At 38.8% G+C, this 16,706-nt stretch overlaps 1 protein-coding gene and 1 pseudogene across 4 annotated transcripts in view; both read left to right on the top strand.

Annotated features, from left to right (window-relative positions):
* Positions 1-16,706, top strand: part of RPS6KA6 (ribosomal protein S6 kinase A6) — a 342,192-nt gene that overhangs the window by 254,820 nt on the left and 70,666 nt on the right. The gene's annotated exons all lie outside the window — the stretch shown is intronic.
* Positions 227-1,080, top strand: LOC101430844 (14-3-3 protein epsilon pseudogene; annotated as a pseudogene).

The following is a 16,706-nucleotide window of genomic DNA, read 5'->3' as shown; positions in this document are numbered from 1 at the left end:
ATCATTCCAATTTCACATTGCCTTGTTTTGGTTGAGGGAGCACTTTGACTCCCCGAAGACCAACTATGACTAATTTGGGGCTCTATTGACTGATATTCTAAAGCTACAGGGGGCTGCACTGGCGAAGTCCCGGATTGAGACGCCGCCATTTTTGCTGTCCGGACGCGGAGGGAGAGGCTGAGCGGATTTGAGACGTTATCTGCTTCCATCCGTCCCGCAGCCCTGCGGGAGCCGCAGCCGCTATGGATGACCGGGAGGATCTGGTGTACCAGGCGAAGCTGGCCAAGCAGGCTGAGCGATACGACGAAATGGTGGAATCCATGAAGAAATTTGCAGGGATGGATGTGGAGTTGACAGTTAAAGAAAGAAACCTCCTATCCATTGCATATAAAAATGTGATTGGAGCCAGAAGAGCCTACTGGAGAATAATGAGCAGCATTGAACAGAAAGAAGAAAAGGGTGGAGAAGACAAACCAAAAGTGATTCAGGAGTATTGGCAAATGGTTGGGACTGAGCTAAAGTTAATCTGTTGTAACATTCTGGATGTACTGGACAAACATCTCATTCCAGCAGCTAACACTGGCGAGTCTAAGGTTTTCTTTTATAAAATGAAAGGAGACTACCACAGGTATCTGGCTGAATATGCCACGGGAAATGAGAGGAAGGAGGCTGCAGAGAACAGCCTAGTGGCTTATAAAGCTGCTAGTGATATTGCAGTGACAGAACTTCCACCAACACATACCATTTGCTTAGGTCTTGCTCCAAATTTTTCTGTATTCTACTATGAAATTCTTAATTCCTCTGATAGTGCCTGTAGGTTGGCAAAAGTAACTTTTGACGATGCAATTGCAGAACTGGATACCCTGAGTGAAGAAAGCTATAAGGACTCTACACTTACCATGCATTTGTTACATGATAATCTGACACTATGGACTTCAGACATGCAGGGTGATGGTGAAGAGCAGAATAAAGAAGCGCTGCAGGATGTGGAAGATGAAAATCAGTGAGACAGAAAAACCAACAAGAGAAACCATCTCTGACCACCATCCCACTCCTCCCTATCCCCACTCCTTCAAAATTCCCCATTGTCACTGAGAGCCACCAAATCTGACTTTTACATTTGGTCTCAGAATTTAGGTTCCTGCTCCCCCTCCTTTTTTAAAATTTTTTCTTTTTTTTTTGGTTTTTGGGTTTGTTTTTTTTTTAACAGTTTTCAAAAGTTCTTAAAGGGAAGAGTGATTTTCTGTGGATTTTACTGGTCCCAGCTTTTAGGTTCTTTAAGACACTAACAGGACTTTATAGAGGCTTTTTCAGCATTACTGTATTGTCTGTGTGCCAGATGTGGCAAGATCACCATTATAGATGGAAATTACATTCGAAAGCCATTAGACTTCTAGGTAACATAAGCATGTGAGAGGTTAATCCCACTGTAGAGGCATGTATGATGGTAATATTTTTCCTTTTTCTAAATGTTTAAATCAAATTTTATACCAATATTTAAAATTAATTGGGTGTTAGCTTGATGGTTAAAGGTTGCTTGGGGCAAATTATTTTAATGGTTTTGCTGTAAAAAGTGTTTCAAACTCTACTGAAATGTCGCTGAAAAGTACGGTGCTGGTAACAGTTCAACAATTCGTGGCTGCTCATTCTTGCCGACTTTTACCCTCCCTCTGAAGCAGGTTAGCGTTGAGGGTGGTATGGAAAAGCCTGCATGCGTGTTCAATTCTTTGTTTCTTCTCCTTCCCTCTCTCCCTGCCCCACCCTCTATCCTATCGCTTGCTCAATCTCTTTTGTTCAGTATGTGTAACTTGAAACTAATTTGTACTACTGGATATCTGACTGGAGCCACAGATACAGAATTTGTATTGTTCTTACTGAAACACAGCATGGAATTAACATTAAACTTAAATAAAACAAACCTAAATTAAAAATGCCAAAAAAAAGCTACAGGGGACAGGAAAAAGAATGTGGTAGCTTTGAGGCACTGTGCCATGATGTTGATGATGATGTGGATGATAACAGCTCTGAGGAGAAGGATGATGATTAACATGATCAGCAGCAAGATTTGGGATTACAGTCAAGAGTTATTAGGCAGACACCCCTTAATAGATTCCCATGTGTCCTTTGGTTGCTGGTTTATGCTATGAAGCCATTTGGCTTGTTTGAAGATTTGCTGGATGTTGGTCTCAACTTGTCTGTTGGTGGTAATCCAAGTACAACAGGAAGTATTGGCAACAGCACAGACACCTCCTTCTTCTGCCAGTAGGTAACCTAAAGCTAATCAGTTGTCCATAATTACAGCTCATGAGGGAATTGAGAGGTAGTTAGTCCTTGCAGGTCTTGCCTTGTTTCTTGAGCTACGACTTCAAGGGTGGCACTGAGGTTACAGATGATGTGTTCTTGGTATCTGAAACCTATCCAGGTGGCTAAAAATCTGAGTCCAAACCCTATTACATCAAGAATTAACCAACCACCCTTTATTTCATGTGGGAGAAGTAAAGTTATAAGGATGGAAGTTGGGGTCTATTATAGAGCCAATTGTGCATTATCCACTGGGCTCTGGGTCACTGAGAAGGCAAGGAAACACTATGGGTGCTAGAGTGGTATTGCATAGGAAAGTGAAACCTGAGAGAAGACAGAGAGGTCTTTGGTCAAAAGAAGAGGCTAGGGCTTATTTTAGTTAATCGATGGGGCTATGGAAGATACAGGTTGCTACAGTCTAGATAAAGGTAGTGGAGTTAACTGCAGGGAGGAGAAGATAACTGCATCAACAGGGTTGCTAAGGGGTGTTCTTGCTCTTGTAGAACTATGCATTCGTTAAGAAAAGAAACAAAAGGAATTTTAAGTGTACTCAGCCCACGTTTGGGTCTTGGAAGAGCTTTCTGCATCATATGCCAGCTGCTTCTGGACCTGGCAGAGACTCAGGGTCAGATTTCCATGCTTTCTGTGTTCCACTCAGGTGACTGGGCTGGTTTTAGGTGTGATAGGCAAATCTGGGAGTTGATTCCTCGAGGCCTTGTGTCAGTGGGGGTGGTAAGGAAGATTTGAAAGGGTCCTTTCCACTGGGGCTCAAGTCCATGTTTCTGAAGATGCCATTTCTAATTCACCTAATTTCCTACTTGCACAGGCAATGGAGAATTGGGGAGAAACTCAGAAACAGTTTTGTGGAGCTCAGAGTTTATGAGAGTAGTTTTTTTTTTTTTTTAAGTTTTATTTTTTATTTATTTCTCTCCCCTTCCCTGTCCCTCCTTGGTTGTCTGCTCTCTGTATCCATTCACTGCATGTTCTTCTGAGTCGAGCTGTATTCTTATCAGCAGCACTTGGAATCCGTGTCTCTTTTTGTTGTGTCATCTTGCTGCATCAGCTCTCCATGTGTGTGGCTCCACTCCAGGGCAGGCTGCACTTTTTTTGACGCTGTGCAGCTCTCATTATGGGGTGCACTCCTTGTGCATGGGACTTCCCTATGTGGGAGACACCCCTGCGTGGCACAGTACTCCTTGTGTGCATCAGCACTGCGCATGGGCCAGCTCATCACACAGGATAGGAGGCCCTGGGTTTGAACCTTGGGCCTCCCATATGATAGGCAGATGCCCTATCCATTGGGCCAAATCCACTTCCCTGAGAGTTTTTGGCAGTAGGTAGTCAGTGAGGTGATAACTTTGGCAGTTTGTGACCAGGGAAATAAGGGCATGGGTCTGCCAGTAACTATCTCATATGGCAAAAGTTGATGAGGGCAGAAAGGGCATTCCCATAACTTCATGAGATCTAGGGGAAGGACTTTAATGCAGAGCAGGGAAAATTGTTCGGTAAGTTTCCACAGCTGTGTCTTAATTAGGCCATTGGTGCATTCAGCTAGCCCAGATTATTGGGTGTGATAGGCACAGTGGAAGTTCTGCAGAATGGGTGAAGTTGACAGAAGTTTAGAGTGGGGTTGCCCTGTAAACTGGGTGCCACAGTCACAGTGGATTTCTTGAGGGATTCCCTGCCACGGGATTATCTTTTCTAAGAGAATTTTTGCTATGGATTGTCTTACAGGAAAAATATTTACCCACTGAGAGAACATACAGACCGTAACAAGGCAATACTTTTATCCCAGACAAGAAGAGAGGTGAATGAAGTTTTATCTTCCAGATCACAAAAGTTGTGGGAACTTCCTGGGGCAAGCCAAAATTGTCAGTCAGGGTTATATTGAGGGCAGAGGCTGCAGATTGTAGCTCCTTTTTTTTTTATTAAAAAAATTATTGAAGTATATCACACACATAAACATACATAATCAATAACTGTATAGTAATAGCTGTGAACTTACAAAACAACATACATATCATCATATAGGACTCTTAAAACTCACCCCAGTACCAATAAGCTTGCATTGTTGTTAAACATTTTAAACTAATGATTAAAGAGCATTGTCAAAGTATTACTGTTAACCAAAGTATTTTTCCTCAACCCACCCTATTATTATTATTATCTTTATATCATTTATATATGAACATACATAAACAATAAGTATATAGTAAAAGATGTGCACTTAAAAAGAAAACATGTGTAACATCATACGGGGTCCCATACATCAACCCTCCAACAACACCTTGCATTGTCATGAGACATCTGTTACAGATTATGAAAGAATATTGTCAAAATCTTACTACTAATTATAGTCCTTATTTTACATTTGGTGTTTTTCCCCTATCCCACCTTATTATTGTTGTTTAAGTATATTTTTTATGACAGAAGTTGTAAACTTATAAAACAATCATGCACATGTGCAGCTGAAAATGATAGTCTAGGAATGTAAATGCCAATTGGCAGAAGGCTAGAGAATAATCTAGGAAATGAATAACACAGTTATTCAACACAGTGGTAGATGACACAGATGCAAGAGTGTCCTTTGTGAGCTAGAACAAATGTACATCACTACTGCTCAGTGTTGGGAATGTGGAGAATCATGGGAAAAATACAACTGGAGTGACCTATGGACTGTGGTTAGCAGTAATAATGTAATATGCTTGCATCTATGCCAAAGATGTACTATGTTGATAAAAGGACAGTATGGAGAATGTGTGCCATATGTACACTATGGACATGGTAACAACCAGATTATATTATTGTGTCTGTAACAAATGTTCCACAACAGGGTGGTGTGTTGATGGATGTAGCTGCTTCTTGAGCTGCATATTTAAAATTTCCTCACCAGTACGTCCTCCCAAGTGTTTCAACCTTACCAGGAGCCCAGTGGTTTTGAGTAGGCTGTTGGGGCCAACCCGAAGTGCAGTCTTGGGATCATTATGTCCCCCTTGGTCCTCCAGATTTTTTATATCTGGAGCAAGCATAGTCTACTGTGCTTGTGCAATGTCATTTTAGGACAGCCCTTGAGGGGCCATCTGCACAGTGCAGAGGGGGAAGGCAGGCTGGCTTATCAGGTTCCAATAGTTCACTAGGTAGGTGTACCATACCTGCATGTTGACAAGCTGCAGTGTCTACTAGTGCATTTCCTTGGTCTTCTTCTGAATCAGCTCTGGTATTTCTTGCAGTTTTCACTACCACTACTGCCTTTGGGAGCAAAAGACTTTGGAGAAATTCACTTGCTCTAAGCTTGTTTTTGATGGACTGGCCAGATGACATAAGTAAACCTCAGTGTTTCCAGAGTATGCCAAAGTCATGGGCTACTCCAAAGGCATAGTGACTATGTAAATGGTAACTGCTTTAATTTTGCCAAGCAGTAGACCAGGATAACTGCTACATGTTCTGCCTGTTGAGCTGAGAAAGCTTCCAGGGAGCCATGTTTGATGATATCAGATGTTATTTCATATCCTGCTACTTGATGCCCCTTTTTATTATGATAGTAGGATATGTCTGTGAACAGACATAGGTTATTTTAGAGAGGTTTCACTAATGTGTGGTCTTGGACTGAGAACTGAGTCAGGAAGGTTGGTGCAGTTATGGGTTCATGGTCATCTTTGGCAGGTAAGTCAGAGAGGAAAGTGGCAGGGTTGAGACTCTTTACATTCTCAATTGAAATATTAGGGTTGCTTAACAGGAAGACTTCTAGGTGAGCCAGGTAGCTTACAGAGAAATGCTGGGTATGATGGCTCTTACTCAGAGGCTCCATGGTATGAGGCACAAAAATTGTGAAAACTGAGTCTAGGATTACTTTAGAGACAGCCCGAGCCAAAGTCACAGTGGCAATGACTACACGTAGGTAGGAAGGAAGGCTTGAGTTGCTGCATCCAAAGTCTGGCTGGTGTGATAATGATCATCATGTTTTTGGGTTATTATCCCAGATGCATTCCCTCCTTTCCTTTTAATGATTCTCCAACTTGGGGAGGAAAGAACTGGAAAGGTTAGGGGAGAAAATGCAAAATTATATGCTACAATCCACCCTGTCACACAGCTCTTACAATCTTTCTACCACCTCTTCTGCAAAAGGCCCTAAGTGTGAAACAGTGAATGGTGGTACTATAATATAAGACCACAGATACAATATAAACAAGATAAGCAATTATAGAAACCTGGACTCTGGGAGTTGTCACCTAGAAGGGTAGCTCTTAAAGGTAAGGGAAGAGCCGTCCCAGGGGATACCAGGGATGCCAGATGCTGGCATGTATCTGCACTTCTAACAGTGCAAATGATCATGGGTTTTTGCTACAGTGGCAGCCCAGTTAAGAAAGACTTTAGAAGTTTTGTGAATCTGGAAAAGAAGTCTAAGGGTGCAAGCACAAATGTTTAGTAGGTTCCCAGAGGGAGAGATTTCCTCTGTTGAGTAATGTAACAGTGGAACTTTCTCCCATAAGTCCTAGGACATTTGCTTAGAGTGGGCAAGATCCAGGCTCACAATACCACCCATGTTAACCCTCCAAAGGAGAAGACCTTAAAGCCAATTGTGTTTTACCACCCTGTGGCAGCTCTATTAGGCCCCAAAGATGGGCCTTAGGGAATAACCAGAGATGAAGAGAAAAAAAAATTTTAACTTTAGAGTTAGGCAGAACTTATAATTATTATGTCTGTAGAAGCTAGGAGCCAAGGTAGTCTAAGGTGACTCAGACCTGACTCCCTCTGCTACAGTTTCACTCTTGCTTAAACACCTACATTTCTACTTAGCATTGCTTTGATTATAGATTAGTTTTTATGCATATGGATAAATATACATAGCTAGTTATATAATTGTATGATTAATATATTCAGGAAAACATGCACACATATGATCAAAAAAAGGGGCAGATAATTCCACCCCTGGTTGGGAATTTTACTATGTTAATTAAGCAAGTCGAAGTGAGGACTGCCAGGGGCTTCTTCTGTGAGGTCCAGCCAACCGGTTGAAGCTGGTTATCATACTTCATTGTTTCAACAAGACATTCTCAACCACAAGAAATAGAATTTGGCACCCAGAGAGGGTTGCATCTCATTACCTTCTAATTTACATAAAATTCTTTCCTTTGTATCCTAGCAACAGGGAGAGAAACAAGTTACTTTCAGGTATTCAGTCATCTTAAACATCCATCAGGTACTCTATGATCACTCTTTTTGTGTAGTCATAAGGCTGCTTCTTTATCAGTTTTAGAGCTGGCTAACTATAACTATGGGTTCCAGGTGTCATACAGTTACATTAAAAATTCTAGGGAGCTATTAGGTTATACACAAAGATTAAAGCATCTCAGGATTTAAAAATGACAATTAGAGATCAGAGCCCAGGGATAAATGTGACTGCTGAAAGAGCTTACAATCTAAGCTTACAATCTAAGCCCTAATTTCCTTAAATAAAGCAATTACTAGAGATTATTGACTAAAACCTATAGTAGTTTTTTTTTTCATTTTACTTTTACACTTTTACTAAGATTATGTTAATCCACTCTAGTAGTACCGGAAAAGAATATGTCCTTAAATATGTTGTGAAAACTTAAGGTTTTCAATGGATTCAAGATTAACTTCCCCCTACTGCCACCTTAATATGCAGACTGAGGTGGTGTCTGACAGGTTTGTTTGTTATGAAGTTACTTTTTATCAATATTTATTCTGATTTCTATAAAATAACTTTCTGGAATTAGCCATTTATTTTTAAATACTTCCATTTAGAATATGCTTTTACAAACTTCCCATAATTATCCAAAGCTACGTGGACTAGTTATTTCACCCTAAGATAAATTTTACCTTTTGCTGATGAAATTTACTTTCACAAGCCTTTTACAGCTTATTATATTTATTCAGGTTTTGTTCTACTTATTCCTGCCCTCATGAAAACCAGTCATTTTATCTTAAACAAGCTTATCAAATTTTAGTCAGCATTAACTATGAATTCACTTCCACAAATTTTTTACTTCCTTCTATATCCCTTTAAGTCTTGTCTTACACCCTTTATTCTGTTTTGTGAAAACTTATCATTTCACTTTAAGAAAGATTTATGTGTTTACCTTAACTAATTTTATTAAACACAATTTTACAATTTTCATTATTTTAAAGATTTAATAAATATAATGTTAATTTATTTCATTAGTATCCATATAAACCGATGGAGATTCCACTCAAGTCAAATAAAATTGAAACAATTATAGTTTATGGAAGAAATATTTTTTCTTTTGTCCATAAGAGTCTAAAACCTTTTTTCACAATATTCTTAAAATTGTGAACAACCTCAAAACATACTGACTGCCAGACTCTGGAATACAGTTGTTAAATTTTTTTCGATCATAGTTTATCAAAACCTTTCTATAGCTTTTAAAGACATTTTTGTTTACTTATTGAAATTTGGCAATTTGATTATTAATTACTCTCATCCCAAAGTTTTTATAAAGTTTAAATTGGGGAATAGCAGGACAAACTATGCAAACTAAGGTTTATTCTGTGACATTTTCTCGGTCCCTATCATTCTTAATTTTCAGGACTAAGCTGAATTTACATTTCCCTATCTTTTTTTTAAAATTATTTATTTATTTATTTTTTTTACATTACATTAAAAAAAAATATGAGGTCCCATTCAACCCCACCGCCTCCACCCCCCACTCCCCCCACAGCAACAATCTCTCCCATCATCATGACACATCCATTGCACCTGGTAAGTTCATCTCTGAGCATCACTGCACCCCCTAGTCAATGGTCCACATCATAGCCCAGACTCTCTCACGTTCCATCCAGTGGGCCCTGGGGGGATCTACAGTGTCCCGTAATTGTCCGTGAAGCACTATCCAGGACAACTCCACGTCCCGAAAACGCCTCCACATCTCATCTCTTCCTCCCGTTCCCCACACCCAGCAGCCCCCATGGCTACCGTTCCCACACCCATTCCACATTTTCTCTGTGGACATTGGATTGGTTGTGTCCATTGCACACCTATGTCAAGTGAGGGCTTAGATTCCACATGGGTACTGGATGCACTCCTCCCGCTTCTAGTTGTAGACACTCTAGGCTCCATGTTGTGGTGGTTGACCTTCTTCAACTCCATGTTAGCTGAGTGGAGTAAGTCCAATAAATCAAAGTGTAGGAGCTGAAGTCTGTTGAGGCTCTGGGCCTGGGTATCATATTATCAGTCCAGAGATTCAAATCCCCTACATATATCTTAAACCCAGCACCAACTACAATTCCAATAAAGTAGCATGCAAGTCTTGTGAAAAGAGATCCCCTCTGAGTCCAATTCCATCACGCAGCAACACCAGCTCCAAAGAAGGGCCATCTGTCATGGCAGTGAACCCCTTCTGCCATGACCATAGAACCCGTGGGTCTCTTTATCCCTCAAAAGAACCAATACCTGGGGTTGTATCTACCTTATCTGTCTCTTAGACTCTGTTCAGTTGTACATAGGGGTATTCCTTCTGACAACCTCCAGACTCTTTTTTAGAGACTCACAGCCTTATAATCTCATTTCTCCTTTCCATTTCCCCCTTACATTAGGTCAAACCGCTTCCCAAAGTCATGTTATTATATGTAGACAGGTATATTCTGCTGTTCCACATTGAATCTTTAATTGAAGGTCATTTTCTAATTGCTTCTTCAGCTGGTATGTGGTAGTGATCCCTCGGTGCCAGGGAGGCTCATCCCCTGGTGTCGTGTCCCACGCTGGGGGGAATGCATCGCATCTACACGCTGAGTTTACATTTCCCTATCTTATTGCACCTAGCCCTTCTCCCATATCTCTCTCAATGGGAAGACTCTTGGGGTAGCAGGGTAGGTTAAGGATCCTAGGGGAAAAAAATTTTAAGTTATTCAGTTTAAAGTTACTAAATGTTAACAGCACCAATTTTATTAATGTGATTATGTAGGTCTAATTAGAATTCACATGGAAACAAAACAGCGATCATTAATGTTAAGTTGTTTTTTACTTTTATACGTTGTTTTTTCTATATAATATATTGGAAGTATACAAATGAAAGTACGAACTCTCTTACCTGATGGCTGAAAACAGAGGCCGTAGCAGAGATCCCAACTGGACTTTAGCTCAACAAACAGATTTTTACCTCAACACAACATGGCAGGTGTTCAAAGATCTGAGATGCATTGGTCAGATGAGCCAGGAGATGACCCCAGAGAGGATGGAACACAAAGGATTCCTGCACATACCTTGCTCCTTTCCAAGGGACCAGAGATGTTATCCCAGTGTCCACCTTCAGATTCCACTTCTGTACATGAAGTACTGTTGTGCTGAAAATAAAGCAAAGCAGCTTAAAAAGGGGGGGTGCAGAGAAAGTTTATTGTGCGAAAGTTGCAGTAATGTAGCAGCAGCACTAAAAGGTTTCCACTAGAAGAGGTGAGCTGGGGGAGCAGCATATAGGGTTGCTTGTAACAAAAGGAAGTTATAGGGAAATGAGGAGGTATAAAGGGAACACAATTTAAGGATAGTGTGTTCTGTGAGCAGAATGGACTATGGGATCTCTAGAGTGCGCAGGGTGTCCTTGAGGCCCAGTTGGTTAATTAGCAAGCAGGATGTTGGTGTAAGATTGTGTTCATCTGATACAGATCCAGAGACCATGCTGGTGTCAGCTTGAACTCTTTGTTACAGTTCTTTGCAGAAAGAGGCAGTAGTCTTCATCATCACCACAAAGGATCATTGTCATGTCGGCCTGCTTCATTTAAACTGTTTCTTCTTTATAATTCCCTGGATAAAATTGAATCTCAAGCAAATCAAGATTTTTAGTAAAATCATTTATCACTCCAATTCTGCAGTATATACCATGTTTTGTTTATCTATTCATCAATTGATGGACACTTGGGTTGCTTCCATCTTTAGGCATTTGTGAATAATGCCACTATTATCATTGGTGTGCAACTATCTGTTCCCATTCCTACTTTCAGTTCTTCTAGGTATATACCTAGCAGTGGGATTGCTGGATCATATGGCAATTCTTTACTTAGCTTTCTGAGGAACCCCAAAACTCTCTTCCACAGTGTCTGCACTATTTTACATTCCTGTCAGCAGAGAATGAGTATTCTTTGTTTCCCTAAATCCTCTCCAACATTTGTGGTTTTGTTTTTTTTAAATAGTGATCATTCTAATCAGTGAGAAATGATACCTCATTGTGGTTTTGATTTGCATTTCCCTAATAGCAAATGATGGTGAGCATCTTTTCACATGCTTTTTAGCCTTTTGTATTTACTCTTGGGGAAAAAAAATGTGTATTCAAGTCTTTTTCCCATTATTTATTTGGTTGTCTTTTTATTGTTGAGTTGTAGGATTTATTTATATATTCTAGATAATAAACCTTTACTTGATATGTGGTTTCCAAATATTTTCTCCCATTGGATAGGTAGTTTAGTTTGCTAAAAGCTGCTGGAAGCAATATACGAGATGTGTGTTGGCTTTTAAAATGGGAATTTATTAAGTTAAAAACTTACAATTCTGAGGCCATGAAAGTATCCAAATCAAAGCACCATCAGGAGATCCTTTTTCCCAAATGCATCTGTGGGCAATCAGGCACATGGCAGGGTACAATGGTGGTGTCACCTTGTCTCTCCCCTCTCCTCTGGGCATCATTGATTTCAGCTTCTGGCTGAAGTGGGTTCCTCTCACCTTTTGGCTCCTAGGACCTGCTCTCTCAGCTTCTGTTTTCCTCTCTCCAGCTTTTTATTCCTCCATTTACAAAGAGTTCCATAAAAGGATTAAGACATACCTGGGTACCACAATCTAATGAAAGACACTTAACTGAAGTAATTGATAAAAAAAATTTCCACCTATGGTAGGTTTCCATGCTCAGGAATAGATTAGCATTAAGAACAGGGTTTTCTGGGTCCAAAAAGCTTCAAGCTGCTACAACTACCTTTTAGTTTCTTGACAAAGACCCTTGAATGTCAAAAGTTTTCAACTTTGAGGAGGTCCCATTTATCTACTTTTGCTCTTGTTGCTTGTACTTTGGATGTAAAGATAAGAAACCACTGCCTACCAAAGATCCTAAAGATGCTTCCATGTATTATCTTTCAGGAGCTTTATACTCCCAGCTCTTATATTTACTTATTTGATCCATTTTCATTTATTATTTTGTATAAGGTCTGAAATAGAGTTACTCCTTCATTTTTTGGAAATGGATATCCAGTTGTCCCAGCATCATTTCCTGAAGAGACTGCCCCAGTTGAAAAGATTCAGTTGCCTTGTCAAAATTCAATTGAGAGGGTGGGTCAAGATGGTGTATGAGTGAGTGCTCCTCATAATCTCCCCTGCAAAGAAGCAGGTGGGTGGGGTTGGAGTCTGGCTGGAGCAGGCTGTTTTGGGGGCTTGCAGGGCAGAAGGTATCTGGGCATCGATTTGGAGAGACAGTGACAGAAGTCCTCCTTCCTAGAGTAAACTTAGCTAGCAACAAGAAAATAGAATAAGAAGAACAAAGTGACAAAAAAGATATAACACATATGCAAAAGCAACAACTAATTAAACCCCAAGGGTAGACAAAGAGTCTGAGGAACTGATTAAACCGATCAAGAAAAACTGATGACCATACAGAAACAAAAAACTACAAACCAAAAAAATAATCAGGAAAACATGGCCCAATGCAATGAACAAACTAAAAAAGAGGGGCAGAACATTGAACAAGTAATTAAAACTCTCAAAACAACTATTAGGGACCAATTTGATGAAGTGAAGGAAGAGATTAAGAATATGAAGAAAACAATTGGGGCAAATACAGAAGAAATTGCAATCATACACAAAAAGATAATGGATATGGTGATGAACAGCACAATTCAAGAAATCAAAATTACACTCTCAGCAAATAACAGCAGTTTTGAAGAGGAAGAGGAAAGAACTAGTCATGTCAAAGACAGTACATCTGAAATCAAACAGATGGAGAACGGGTCAATAAAAAGATAAGAAAAAATCCAGCTGGGACTTAGAGATCTGAATGACAATGCAAAATACACAAACATACATACTGTAGGCATTCCAGGAAGAGAAGAGAAGGGAAAGGGGACAGAAGTGGCATTGGAGGAAATAATGGCTGAAAACTTCCCAAATCTACTGAAGGAAATGGATGTACATGTCCAGGAAGCACAATGCACTGCAAACAGCATGAATCCCAACAGGCCTACCCCAAGACATATACATGTCAAATTATCCAATGCTCAATATAAAAAGAAAATACTAAAAGGAGCAAGAGAAAAGAGAACCATCACATACAAATCCATAAGATTAAGTGCTGATTTCTCATCTGAAACCATGGAAGCAAGAAGGCAGAGGTAGACATAGTCAAGGTACTAAAAGAAAAAATTTCCAAACAAGAATACGCTATCCAGCTAAGCTGGCATGCAAAAATGATGGAGAGTTCAAAATATTCACAGATAAACAGAAACTAATAGAGTATGCCAACAAGAATCTTGCCCTTCAAGAAATACTAAAGGGAATTCTGAAGGATGCAAGAAAAAAATCAGGAGAGGCAGAGTTGGACGAGAGTGTAAGAGCAACAAAAAAGAAAAAAAATCAAAATATGACAAAGACAAATCCAAAGAAAATATGGCTAATACAAAAAATTCCTTGAAACTAATAAAACAATGTAAATGGATTAAACTCATGTATCAAATGACTCAGACTGGAAGATTGGTTAAGAAAATATGACCCATCTAGGTGCTGTCTACAAGAAACACTTCATAGACCCAAGAATTCAAGGAGGTTGAAAGTGAATGGCTGAAAAACCATCTTACAAGTAAACAATAACCAAAAAAGGCCAGGAGTAGCTATATTAATATCAGACAAAATAGACTTTAAATGTGAAACAATTATGAGACACAATGATGGACACTACATATTAGTGAAAGGGGTAATCTTTGAAAAAGAATGAACAATCATAAACATTTATGCTCCTAACAAGGGCACCTCCAAATACGTGAGACAAACACTGGAAAAACTAAGTGAAATAATAGATGCCTCTACAATTATACTGGGGGACTTTAATACACCACTGTCAACTTTGGAGAGAACATCTCAAAAGAGAATCAAGAGACAAAAACTTAGAACAGTACATTAGAAGAGCTGGACCTAATAGACATATACAGAACATTACACCCAAATACAGCAGGATATACATTTTTCTCAAGTGAGCATGGATCATTCTCCAAATAGACCATATGCTAGGCCACAGAGAAAGTGTCAATGAATTCAGAAAGATCAAAATCATACAAAATAATTTCTCTGACCACAGTGCTGTGAAGCTGGAAATTTGCAAGGGCCAGAGGCCCAGATTTCACATAAAATATACAAATTAAAAAAACACACTCTTAGAAAAACAGTGGGTTAAGGAGAAAATCTCAAAAGAAATCAACTACCTTGAAAAAAATGAAAATGATAACACAACATATCAAAACTTATGGGATGCAGCAAAAGCTGTACTGAGAGGGAAATTTATAGCCATAAATTCATACATCAAAAAAGAGCTAAAATGAAGAACTAACTACACACTTGGAGGAATTAGTAAAAAAACAACAAAGTAACCCAAAAGGAAGAAGAAAGAAAGAACAAAGATAAGAGCAGAACTAAATGCAATAGAAAATAAGAAAGCACTTGGGAAAAAAAATACCAAGAGCTGGATCTTTGAGAGCAATAAAACTGACAAACCCTTAGCTAGACTAACAAAGAAAAAAAGAGGGAAGATGCAAATACACAAAATAAGAAATGAGAAAGGAGATATCACCACTGACCCCACAAAAAAAGATTGTCGTAAGAGGATACTTTGAAAAACTATATTCCAACAAGAAGTACAATTTACAGGATATGGAAAAATTCCTAGAAACATATAAGCAGCCTATATTAACAAAAGAAGAAATTGACAATCTCAACAAACCCATCGCAAGTAAAGAGATAGAATCAGTCATTAAAAACCTCCCAACTAAGAAGAACTATTGGTCAGATGGCTTCACAGGTGAGTTCTACAAAACATTCCAGAAAGAACTAACACCAGTATTGCTTAAACTCTTCCAAAAAATTGAAACAGAAGGAACATTACCTCTCATTCTCTGATGCCAACATTAGTACCAAAGCCAAGCAAAGACACCACAAGAAAGGAAAATTACAGATCAATCTCTCTAATGAAGCTAGACATGAAAATCATCAAGAAAATACTTGCTAATCGTATTCAACCACACATTAAATGAATTATACACCATGACTAAGTGGGATTCATTCTGGTATGCAAAGATGGTTCAACATAAGAAAATCAATTAATGTAATATACCATATAAATTGAATGAAGGTACTCATCAGATGCAATGGATGTGTCATGATGATGGAGGAGAGTGTTACTGTGGGGGGAGTGGTGGGGTGGGGGTGGTGGGGGTGAATGGGGATCTCATATTTTTTGAATGTAATTTTTTTAATGAATAAATAAAATTTTAAAAAATTGAAGGAAAAAAATCACATGATCATATCTATAGATGCAGAAAAAGGTTTTGACAAAATACAGCACCCTTTCTTGATAAAAACACAGCAAAAGATCAGAATAGAAGGAAATTTTCTGGACGTGATAAAAGGTATATATGAAAAACCCACAGCCAACATCATTTATAATGGTGAAATCCTAAAATCTTTCCCTCTAATATCAGGAACAAGACAAGGATGCCCACTCTCACCCCTTCTATTTAACATTGTGTTAGAAATACTTGCTTGAGCACTGAGGCAAGAACCAAACACGAAATGCATCCAAATTGGAAAGGAAGAAGTTAAAATTTCATTATTTTCAGTTGACATGATCCTATATATAGAAAACCCTGAGAACTCTACAAGAAAGTTTCTAGAATTCATAAATGAGTTCAGTAAAGTCACAGGTTATAAGATCAATGTGCAAAAATGAGTAGCATTTCTGTACACCAATAATGAGCAATCTCACGAGGAAATCAGGAAACAAACACCATTTACAATAGTCAATAAAAATATCAAATACCTAGGAATAAATTTCACTAAAAATGTAAAAAAAATTATACACAGAAAACTACACAACACTGTTCAAGGAAAGCAAAGAAGACAAAAAAATGGAAGAATTTTCCCGGTTCATAGATAGGAGGACTGAATATTATTAAGAGGTCTACCCTACCAAAGCTGATCTACACATTTAATGCAATCCTAATAAATATCAACAGAGCATTCTTTAAAGAACTAGAAAAACTAGCTTTGAAATTTATTTGGAAAGGAAAGAGGCCATGAATAGCTAAAGACATATTCAGTAAGAAAATCGAAATTGGAGGAATCACACTACCTGACTTCAAAACATACTACAAAGCTACAGTACTGAAAACAGCATGGTATTGGCACA

This window comes from Dasypus novemcinctus, chromosome X (genome assembly GCF_030445035.2).
Source record: "Dasypus novemcinctus isolate mDasNov1 chromosome X, mDasNov1.1.hap2, whole genome shotgun sequence".
NCBI lineage: Eukaryota > Metazoa > Chordata > Mammalia > Cingulata > Dasypodidae > Dasypus > Dasypus novemcinctus.
The sequence above is the reverse complement of the archived record's forward strand: the minus strand, read 5'-3'. Positions and strand labels throughout refer to the sequence as shown.